This window comes from Ursus maritimus, unplaced genomic scaffold (genome assembly GCF_017311325.1).
Source record: "Ursus maritimus isolate PB19 unplaced genomic scaffold, ASM1731132v1 scaffold_3, whole genome shotgun sequence".
NCBI lineage: Eukaryota > Metazoa > Chordata > Mammalia > Carnivora > Ursidae > Ursus > Ursus maritimus.
In genome coordinates this window covers 27,710,731-27,721,060 of record NW_024425563.1, presented here as the reverse complement: position 1 = coordinate 27,721,060, position 10,330 = coordinate 27,710,731, and the positions used below count along the sequence as shown (strand labels likewise).

Below are 10,330 nucleotides of genomic sequence, written 5' to 3'. Positions count from 1 at the left end.
CATGACATCATTAAAATCATCTCTCTCAATAATCACTCTCAATGTGAATGGCCTAAATGCTCCCATAAACGCCACAGCGTTGCAGATTGGATAAAAAGACATGACCCATCCATTTACTGTCTACAAGAGACTCATCTTGAACCTAAAGATATATCCAGACTGAAAGTGAAGGGATAGGGGGCGCCTGGGTAGCGCAGTCGTTAAAGCGTCTGCCTTCGGCTCAGGGCGTGATCCTGGCGTTCTGGGATCGAGTCCCACATCAGGCTCCTCCGCTATGAGCCTGCTTCTTCCTCTCCCACTCCCTCTGCTGTGTTCCCTCTCTCGCTGGCTGTCTCTGTCACATAAGTAAATAAAATCTTTAAAAAAAAAAAAGAAAGTGAAGGGATGGAAAACGATTTTTCATGCCAATGGACCTCAAAAGAAAGCTGGGGTACCAATTCTCAGACAGATTAGATTTTAAACTAAAGACTGAAATTAGAGATACAGAAGGACACTATATTATTCTTAAAGGATGTATCCAACAAGTGGATATGACAATTATAAATATCCATGCCCCCAACAGGAGAGCAGCAAGATACACAAGCCAACTCTTAACCAGAATAAAGAGACATACAGATAAGAGTACGTTAATAGTAGGGGACCTCAACACTCCACTATCAGCAATAGACAGATCACCTAAGCAGAAAATCAACAAAGAAACAAGAGCTTTGAATGACATACTAGACCAGACGGACCTCATAGATATATACAGAACACTACACCCCAGAACAACAGAATACTCATTCTTTTCAAATACACATGGAACTTTCTCCAGAATAGCCCATAAACTGGGTCACAAAACAGGTCTCAACCAATACCAAAAGCCTGAAATTATTCCCTGCATATTCTCAGACCACAATGCTTTGAAATTCGAACTCAATCAAAAGGAAAAATTTGGAAGAAACTCAAACACTTGGAAACTAAGAACCATCCTGCTCAAGAATGATTGGGTAAACCAGGAAATTAAAAATCAATTTAAACAATTTACGGAGACCAACGAGAATGAAAACACAATGGTCCAAAACCTATGGGACACTGCAAAGGCAGTCCTAAGGGGAAAATACATAGCCATCCAAGCCTCACTCAAAAGAATAGAAAAATCTAAAATGCAGTTTTTATATCCTCACTTCAAGAAGCTGGAGCTGGAACAGAGAAACAGGCCTAACCCATGCACGAGAAGGCAGTTGATCAAGATTAGAGCAGAGATCAATGAATTAGAAACTAGGAGCACAGTAGATCAACAGAACTAGAAGCTGGTTCTTTGAAAGAATAAATAGGATCGACAAGCCACTGGCCAGACTTATTCAAAAGAATAGAGAAAGGATCCAAATTAATAAAATTATGAATGAAAGGGGAGAGATCACGACCAACACCAATGAAATAGAAAGGATCATTAGAAACTTTTATCAACAGCTTTATGCCAATAAATTAAACAACCTGGAAGAAATGGATGCCACACAACCCACACCACTCTAAACTTCCTATGACACTGTATAGATTTAAGTAATGTTGAACCACGCTTGCATCCCAGGGATGAATCCCACTTGGTCATGATGGATAACTTTAATGTACTGTTGGATCCTATTAGCTAGATATTGTTGAGAATTTTGGCATCCATATTCATCAGGGATATTGGTCTGTAATTCTCCTTTTGATGGGGTCTTTGCCTGTTTCCCCGGGGATCAAGGTAATACTGGCCTCATAGAATGAGTTTGGTAGCTTTCCTTCTGTTTCTATTTTTGAAACAGCTTCAGGAGCAATAGGTATTACTTCTTCTTTTTAAATGTTTGGTAGAATTCCCTGGGGAATCCGTCAGGCCCTGACTCTTGTTTTTGGGGAGGTTTCTTTGATCACTGCTTCAATCTCTTCATAATTAATTGGTCTGTTTAAAAATCAATTTCTCCCTGTTTCCAGTCTTGGTAGTTTATAGGTTTCCAGGAAGGCATCCATTTCTTCCAGGTTGTTTAATTTATTGGCATAAAAGCTGTTGATAAAAGTTTCTAATGATCCTTTCTATTTCATTGGTGTTGGTCGATCTCTCCTTTCATTCATAATTTTATTAATTTGGATCCTTTCTCTAATTCTTTTGAATAAGTCTGGCCAGTGGCTTGTCGATCCTATTTATTCTCTTTCTGAACCAGCTTCTAGTTCTGTTGATCTACTGTGCTCCTAGTTTCTAATTCATTGACTTCTGCTCTAATCTTGATCAACTGCCTTCCGCATGGGTTAGGGCCTGTTTCTCTGTTCCAGCTCCAGCCTGAAGGGAGGATATAAAACTGCATTTTAGATTTTTCTATTCTTTTGAGTGAGGCTTGATGGCTATGTATTTTCCCCTTAGGACTGCCTTGCAGTGTCCCATAGGTTTTGGACCATTGTGTTTTCATTCTCGTTGGTCTCCGTAAATTGTTTAAATTGATTTTTAATTTCCTGGTTTACCCAATCATTCTTGAGCAGGATGGTTCTTAGTTTCCAAGTGTTTGAGTTTCTTCCAAATTTTTCCTTTTGATTGAGTTCGAATTTCAAAGCATTGTGGTCTGAGAATATGCAGGGAATAATTTCAGGCTTTTGGTATTGGTTGAGACCTGTTTTGTGACCCAGTTTATGGGCTATTCTGGAGAAAGTTCCATGTGTATTTGAAAAGAATGAGTATTCTGTTGTTCTGGGGTGTAGTGTCTCTGTATATATCTATGAGGTCCGTCTGTCTCATAGTATGTCATTCAAAGCTCTTGTTTCTTTGTTGATTTTCTGCTTAGGTGATTCGTCTATTGCTGATAGTGGAGTGTTGAGGTCCCCTACTATTAACGTACTCTTATCTGTATGTCTCTTTATTCTGGTTAAGAGTTGGCTTGTGTATCTTGCTGCTCTCCTGTTGGGGGCATGGATATTTATAATTGTCATATCCACTTGTTGGATACATCCTTTAAGAATAATATAGTGTCCTTCTGTATCTCTAATTTCAGTCTTTAGTTTAAAATCTAATCTGTCTGAGAATTGGTACCTCAGCTTTCTTGAGGTCCATTGGCATGAAAAAATCGCTTTTCCATCTCCCTTCACTTTCTTTTTTTTTTTTAAAGATTTTATTTACTTATGTGACAGAGACAGCCAGCGAGAGAGGGAACACAGCAGAGGGAGTGGGAGAGGAAGAAGCAGGCTCATAGCGGAGGAGCCTGATGTGGGACTCGATCCCAGAACGCCAGGATCACGCCCTGAGCCGAAGGCAGACGTCTTAACGACTGGGCGCTACTCCAGGCGCCCCCTATCCCTTCACTTTCAGTCTGGATATATCTTTAGGTTCAAGATGCCCTTGTAGACAGTAAAATGGATGGGTCATGCTTTATCCAATCTGCAACGCTGTGGCGTTTATGGGAGCATTTAGGCCATTCACATTGAGAGGATTATTGAGAGAGATGATTTAATGATGTCATGTTGCCTGTGAAGTCCTTTTGTTTCTATAGATTGTAAATTTCTGTTCTGTATCATGCTTGGGGCCTTTTTTACTTTTATAGAACCCCCCTTAATATCTCCTGTAGGGCTGGTTTTGTGGTTGCGAATTTCCAACCCGTGTCTGCCGATCCTGAAGGTCCTTATCTCTCTATCCATTCTGAATGATAGCCTCTTGCTGGATAAAGGGATCCTTGGCTGCATGTTTTTCTCAGATAGAGCTTTAAAATATCCTGTCCACCCTTTCTTCTTTCTGCTATATTCCAGGTCTGTGTAGAGAGGTCTGATGTTATTCTGACATTTCTTTTGCCTCTGTACGTGAGAAATTTCTTAGCCCTGGCCGCTTCAATACTGCACATCCTTGATCTAATATCATGAACTGCACTGGCGATGTGATGTGGCATAGGTTTGTCGTGGGTTGACCTTGGGAGGGGTCCTCTGCCTCCTTGGACACGAATGTTTGTTTCCTTTGCTAGATTAGGAAGTTTTCAGCTACAATTTGTTCAAATATCTCTTTCTAATCTCTCTCTTCTCCACTCCCTGGGAATGCCGATGATTCTGACATTGGAACGCTTCATTGAGTCAGTAATCTCCTGTAATCTACATTCTTGAGATTGGATCTTTTTGAGCCAAGTGTCTGTTTTAACTTTCTCTTCTACCATCCCATCCTCCAATTCACTAATTCGCTTCTTCTGACTCATTTACCCTGGTCAGTCAGAGCAACTAGTTTTTGACTGTATTTGATTCATAGCATTTTAATTTCTGCCAGATTTGCTTTCATTTCCATGCTATAGATTCTATATTCTCGTTAATACTTTTTTCAAGTCTACACATCATCTTGACCACTGTTACTCTTGGAACTCCATTTCTGATAATTTGATTATATCCATAGGCCCATTTGCCTCCTGTGGCAGAGGCCACAGACTCATTATCTTTCTTTCCTGGGGGATTTCTCCCTCCTCCTCATTCTGATGAGGAGGGGTTGCAGGGCTGCTCTAGGAGCCCAAATTATTGACCAGGACCCAGGCAGTGTGCACTTGCTTTAGGACTAGGGATGTGGGCTTCCTTGATTTTTCACCCTGCCTCTGGGGGAGGGGCCTGCCGTGTCGATACTGAGGCAACCCTGTTTGGGTAGAGTCTCCCTGTCCCCGCGAGGGGGATGGGATTGCCACAATGTGAGCTGGTATTTCCAGGCTTTTGTTCTCTAGCAGCTTTCCTTGGCGGTCTTCAGAAGCCTCTTCTGAGAGTCACAGAGCAGCAGTGGCCGAATCCTAGCCTCTGTCTCAGAACAGAGGGATCGCAGTCCGCTCCACTGAGCTCTTGGCCTCTTTAACTCTGTTTCTGTCAGTGCTGCCAGAAACCCTGCAGCGTCCTGGGTTGTGTGTGCCCCACAGCCGTGTCCCAGCCCTCACTACCAGGCCCGCACACTTGTCCTTTGTGTTTTACACCGCCAGCTGCCCCGGTTCCTACCCGCGCTCCTGAGCTTTCCTCCGCTTCAGTGTGGCTCGAGTGTGCACTCTGGGCTCCGGTTGTCAGCCTGACACGCTCCCGCTCCCGAAGCTCCCAGTTTCAGTCTGCTCCAGTGAGCGCCTCGAGCTCCAGTTTCAGTCTGGTGGCGCGCGTTTCTCCGCTCACGGTCTCAGTCTGGTCTCAGTCTGTTTCCTTTCTGCGGTGCCGGTTCGCGAGTCCGCCCCGCTCCCAGTGCAGGTGGCCACACTTGCCTCCATGCCCACGCCGCGGCGGTTCTCCCTCTTCCATTTTTCTTCGGAGTCTGTGAGAATTACGCCCCCACTTCGCACTTCAATACTCAATGCTGAGATGTTCATTTATAGAGATCCAGGATGTATCTTCCTGTGTCTCAGGCTGATTGTGGTTGTTCAGGCTGGATCACCTATCCAGCTTGACTCGGGACCGCTGAAAAAGGGGACCCTTTACTCCTCTTCCATCTTTCCCTCCTACAGTTGAGATTCTTAATCTGGATAGAATTCAGGGAATCTGTGAGCACAGATGGGAAAACATTACACCTTTATTTTCACTGATCTCTAATTGAAATTTAGCATTTACTTAATGTACACAATCAAGTTCAGTAGTACTAACCATATATGTGGCTTTATCCCCAAAAATACATGTGGCTTTTCTTTTTTTAAAATTTAAATTCTAGTTAACATACGGTGCAACATCGGGTTTCAGGAATAGAATTCATAAATTCAAAATACATGTATTTCATATCACATATTTGCAGCTCTCTTGGAAATACTGGCTAAGTCCATGAACTACACTGAAATTACAGTACTTGTAAATTCTTTTTACTACATCTTATTAATGAGTTATTAAAGATGCACATAAATTGCTATAGCACACATTTGTTTTTAGGAAATATTTTTTCATAATTGTATTTCAGTAAAACTGCTTTCCTTTTTAATCCTATGAACTAGTGTTTAAAAGTATTATTCTGGGAAGGGGATTCAGAGGCTTGCCAGACTGCCAAAAGGTTCCTGTTATAAATGGTTAGAATTGACTTAGAAGACTTTTGAAGTCTTCATCACAGAGGAAGGCTTAAAAGCACAAGGGGTAAAAGCAGGCAGAGAAAATGATGTTTGGTTTCTGTGTTGGAATTGCAGATTTAACACCTCTTATCTATGTGACTCCTGAACTGAACCTTGCCACTTCATTTTCTTCATCTGTAAAACAGTGATAATGTGCCTACCTCCCAGAATTGTTGATGATTAAACCAATTAATGAATTTAAATTGCTAAGCACGGTGCTAAATGAGCTTACATATTACCTGGAGCATTGCTTTCCCAAAAGTACTTGCAGGTTTTGTTTTTTTTTTTTCCCAGTTCACCACTTAATTCATATTACCATGTGTATTGCTTCCAATTAAAAGCTCTTTCAGAACAGGAAACCATGGTTGATATGCTGCTGAACATCCAGACACTAATCAATTTTGAATTAAATAGCTCATCTAACAAACATTTATTGAAGTGCTAATCAGGTACCAAGGTCTTTAAGTCCTTGAAATAAAAGATGAATAAGGTAAAGGTCCCTTTGACTCAAAGAGTCCAGTCTGTGGGAAAAGAGGGATGTGGGAACAGTTGATGATGAAAATCGTTTGCCAACTTTACTAGCATGGAGGAGGCATGCTTGGAAACCACATCATTCTTCTAAAGTTCTCCCTTTTCTTTTGAGCAAACCCAGAAAGATTTGAATGTGCTGGCACCCGCCTCAACATGAAAATATTAGGTACCTCAAAGTTGACATTTTGTGCATTTCTCATGAAGCTGTGAAAATTAGACACGTGTGTTAATTCTACTATTATGGGTGTGGCACATAGTGCATCTCAGATGGTAACTTTTCAGTTGAACCATAGGAAACCGCCAATATCTGTTTGGGATGTATTAAAAGCTTCCTGTGGATATACCTATTAGTATTTAAAGCTGTCATACTCACCTCCTACTTGTCTCCTAGGGGGTTTCATGTGGCAGTAATCTTAGGAACATCTAGTTATTGGCCAAGAATCAAACGTGGTTCACTTTTGAGAACAGGACTGGAGGCAGATCATTTATAGGCAAAAGTAGAAGATCCTAAAGGTTCTTCTACGTGATGGTGATACATACTTTTATAATACCTTACACTTATTTATGTCAAGGTCTATTTAAGCATATACAATTTTAACACCATTAATACTGTATGTGTTCCTAATTTTGTTTCCAAATGTTTGGCATGTTCTTTGAAATCACATTTAGAAGTTAATACACTTATTTAATTCAATGAGATGGTGTTTTTCACTGTGGCACACGTTCATTGTCTCAAACAGTTAATACTGACTCGCTTATGGACTCCTCAGCGTGCGCCTGATTTATTTCCCTTTATTCAGCCAATATTTGGGTATCCACTGATCAGGTGGATTTGGAGTGGCCCTGCCTGTGTCTTCTAGAATTAGGAGAAAATTGCGAACTGTTGAATTCAAACATAATGTTTAGGAAACATAGTAATTGTAGTTCTCATTGCAAGAATTCTTTTCAATAAGTTTTTTCATTTTGAAATGGTATGTACATGTGTTCATTTTAAAATTACAACAAATAGCAGAGGAAATTTTTCCTTTCCCCAATGGCCTCTCTAATCTCCACATGCTTTTGATGAAGCAGTAAGTGATGATTTCCTGTGTGTGTGTGTGTGTGTGTGTGTGTGTGTGTGTGTGTGTGTGCAGTCACCTGGACTTTATTTAATCCTCTTTATATACTGCTGGGATTTTAGCTTGACTGGCTTTCTGTTCTGAAAGTTTCTGTGTCCTTATAGGGCCAGATGGGAATTCAAATTCCCCTATCTTCTACTTTTCTTATAAGATTATACGCACATCTAATGTAGCAGGGATAGGTGTTAAAGCAGTGATTGATCATTATAGATGGATTATGAAGGTCCTTCAAGAGGTAAGACATTAAATAGACTTCACCTCAGTTCTATGCATGTTGGGAAGAAAAGGAGGAGAGCTTCCTCCCTCCCTCTTCTTCTGTGTGCCTGGGAGCTTTTGTTTTTAAAATTGGTTTCACTGTGTGCCCTAGCTGGGCAGTCAGTGATGAGGGGCAGTGTGAACTTGGCCTCTTATTTCCTTGCAGCACGGAGGAAGTAGATGATTTGAGCAAGCTAGGGAGCAGAGAGAGGAAGGGCTGTGTTTAGAGACTTCCTCTCGTTGGGCCCTCCATGCAGAGCTGCACACCCCAGTCAGACTGGTGCTTCTCTCACTCCCTGTCCCTTCTTGCCTGCCTTCCTCCTTCCTTTCTCTTTTTCTCCTCCTTCCTCCACCCCCTTAAAGAGCTCTGTTCATACTCTTCAGCACCGCCCCCCAACTCTGACTTTGACCACTGGGCCCCCTCCCTCCCCTTCCACACTTGAAGACCCTGGTTTGCCCCTGCTCTTGGCTATCACCAAGTATGCAAAGGGGGCCGAGTCTCCAGAACACAGGGTGATTTGCATCTTGGCTTCTTCTTTTTTTTTTTAACTCAGCTTCCTTTTCAAATTGTTAAACTTAGCATGGCATCAGCTAGCAGTCCCTGAAGATTTTTATTATTGAAACAATGAGTGGCAAGTGATCATTGTAAATGCAGTAGGTTGGAGGTGAAAGCACGATCAGATGTGCCCTGACCTTAGATTCCTGGCTGAATGCTGTGTGAGAAAGGGATTTATTGGGGGCGTCTGGGTGGCTCAGTCATTAAGCGTCTGCGCCCAGGGCATGATCTCAGGGTCCTGGGATCAAGCCCTGCATTGGGCTCCCTTCTCTGCTGGGAGCCTGCTTCTTCCTCTCCCACTCCTTGCTTGTGTTTCCTCTCTTGCTGGCTTTCTGTGTCTCTGTCAAATAAAATCTTAAAAGTCGGGGTTGAATTGCTTGTGTTCACTGCGCTATCAAGATAACAAGCAGACGGTCTGGGGTCCGTGGGTTCCCCCACCTTGTTCTGAGTGGTAGTCAGTGGCCCTTGTTCCAAGCTCTGCCCACAGCCTGCTCGCCGTGATTCTCTTCAGTGTCCTCATTGCAACATTCTTGCGTGACATGGGTCTAAGTTGATGAGCTCATTGACCGCTTTATATCTTTTGTCTTTAGTCTGTTCAGGCTGGTAGAACAAAAGACCATACACTGGGTGACTTAAAACAACAGAAATTTATTTCTCAAAGTTCTTGGGGACTGGGAAGTCCAAGATCATAGTTCTGGAAGATTCAGTGGGGGTGGCTGGCAGGAACTATTAGTTCCTGGTCTTTCTGGTTCATAGATGGTGCTTTTGCTGTGTCTTCAGGGTGGAAGGGTCTGGGAGCTTCGTGGAGTCTTTATAAGAGCACTAAATCTCATTCCTGAGGGCTCTACACTCAGGAGTTAGTGTCTTCCAAAGGCCCCACCTCCTCCTAATAATACCATCACATTGAGTGCTAGGATTTCAACTTAGAATTTAGTGGACACAAGCCTTCAAATCATAGCACCTCATTTCACTAAATTGCCTCTTACATACTTGACTAGTCAGTGATGGGGAGAGAAATGAGTTGCTGGACATAACCTGCATCTTGCTTTTCATTATCATATGCCCTGTTGGCTCTTTGCCACCTCCTCTCTACCCAGAGAACACTACCTGTCCTGTAGGACTGCTTCCCTGCTTACAACTTCTAACCCTCCCTCCCTCTCTCCATCCTCCTTCCACTTCTCTCCTCCTTCCCCCCCCTTAGCCTTCATGACTTTTCCATGTCAGATTTATAGGTATGTAGGAATATACTGAGAACATGGAATATGAAGTTGCTGGTGTTGTCAGATTAAGATGTAATGATCAAATTGCATAGTGACTCATCACATAAACTACACAAAGTTTACCTTAGTAAACCTTTAAAATGTGTATTAAAAATGTGGAATATAGGGGTGCCTGTGGCTCAGTCATTAAGCCGCCTGCCTTGGGCTCAGGTCGTGATCCCAGGGTCCTGGGATCAAAACCCGCATGGGAGCTTCTCCTTCTCCCACTCCCCCCTGCTGGTGTTCCCCTCTCTCACTGGCTGTCTCTCTGTCCAATAAATAAATAAATAAATAAAATAAATACTTAAAAAAATGTGTAATATACTACAAATACATTGTAGTTCATTATTTTCGCTCCAGTAATTTTACTACATGAGTAAAATGATTCTTCCCAGGGTGCATTCTTAAATTTAAGGCCCTTTGAGCTAAAAGATAAGATTTTCAGTTGCTAAATGTTGTATAAGATTTTCTACAGTAGAGTGTTGTTTATTCATTATTTTAAAGCTATTCATTATTACCAGTTAACTTTAGGGTATGAAAATTAATTACTTTTTTCATTTATAAGGTAACTTCCATATGGGAAAT

General features: G+C 41.9%; 1 protein-coding gene across 3 annotated transcripts in view; it reads right to left on the bottom strand.

The window, feature by feature from the left end:
- Positions 1 to 10,330, bottom strand: part of CADPS2 (calcium dependent secretion activator 2) — a 528,567-nt gene that overhangs the window by 386,462 nt on the left and 131,775 nt on the right. The gene's annotated exons all lie outside the window — the stretch shown is intronic.